Source organism: Sinocyclocheilus anshuiensis, unplaced genomic scaffold, assembly GCF_001515605.1.
Source record: "Sinocyclocheilus anshuiensis isolate Anshui unplaced genomic scaffold, SAMN03320099.WGS_v1.1 scaffold773, whole genome shotgun sequence".
NCBI classification, from domain to species: domain Eukaryota; kingdom Metazoa; phylum Chordata; class Actinopteri; order Cypriniformes; family Cyprinidae; genus Sinocyclocheilus; species Sinocyclocheilus anshuiensis.
The window spans coordinates 1,664,084-1,665,087 of record NW_015539930.1 but is presented as its reverse complement, the minus strand read 5'-3'; the positions used below and the strand labels follow the sequence as shown (position 1 = coordinate 1,665,087).

At 39.6% G+C, this 1,004-nt stretch overlaps 1 pseudogene; it reads right to left on the bottom strand.

Annotated features, from left to right (window-relative positions):
* Positions 1-1,004, bottom strand: part of LOC107686857 (40S ribosomal protein S17-like) — an 8,086-nt pseudogene that overhangs the window by 4,867 nt on the left and 2,215 nt on the right.

Below are 1,004 nucleotides of genomic sequence, written 5' to 3'. Positions count from 1 at the left end.
TATATATACACATATATATACATATATATATATATATATATATATATATATATATATAAAATAATGCCTACATAATAACTGCCCACAAGACCATCTTTTGTAGAGCCCTGCTACCATATTCATTTCATTATTTTATTTTTTATAAATATTTATTTTTCATGGCACTTTCACTCACCCCGCGATCTTGTTGCGCAGAGGTTTGCTGGGGATGATGGCGATCTCCTCACACACTCTCGTTGATGTGGAAGTCATTGCCCAGGCGGGTGTAGTACTTCTCGATGACCACCCGAGCGGCTTTCTTCACGGTCTTGGTCCTCACTCGCCCCTGTCAGCACACACACTAAACTCAGTCAAAGGAACATGGGACATTTTTGTACTTGTAGATCGGAGCGGTGACGTCCTACATTTCCAGAATTCACATTATGCATCAACATAATCACATTACGAGCACACCAACTAGTACGTTATATCTCACACTAGTTTATGACACGGGAATACCAGCTATGGCTTTAATAACCGTCTTTCCATCAACACATGAACAGGACATCTCAAAAGCGTCACTTATATCTCGTGAGCTCTTTGCATACGTTCCAAGTATCCAAACAGTTTTCATGTTATACATTTCAACATAATATTGGCTCTCGCGAGCGGACTCGAACATCTGAACCCGCTTCCGTGGGAAGGTTGTGAAGCGGGAAATGATGCGGAGTTGTTTTTCCAACATCCTACATTACCGCAGATGCCAATGTCAAAATACTCAGTATATACGAATCTTGAGAATACTAACAAAACATTCTGGGGATTTTACAAACGTGACGAGACGATGAAACGGGATTACGACGGATTGACAGGCGTTCACTTTGAAACATACATATTGATCCGGTCTAGAAGAAAAGGGTTAAAAACAGAACGAAGCTCTTCCGGAAATGACATAGAAGTCTCTCCGAACGAGAAACATAACCTGCTTCATATCAACGGGTAAAAAAAAAAAAAAAAAAAAAAAT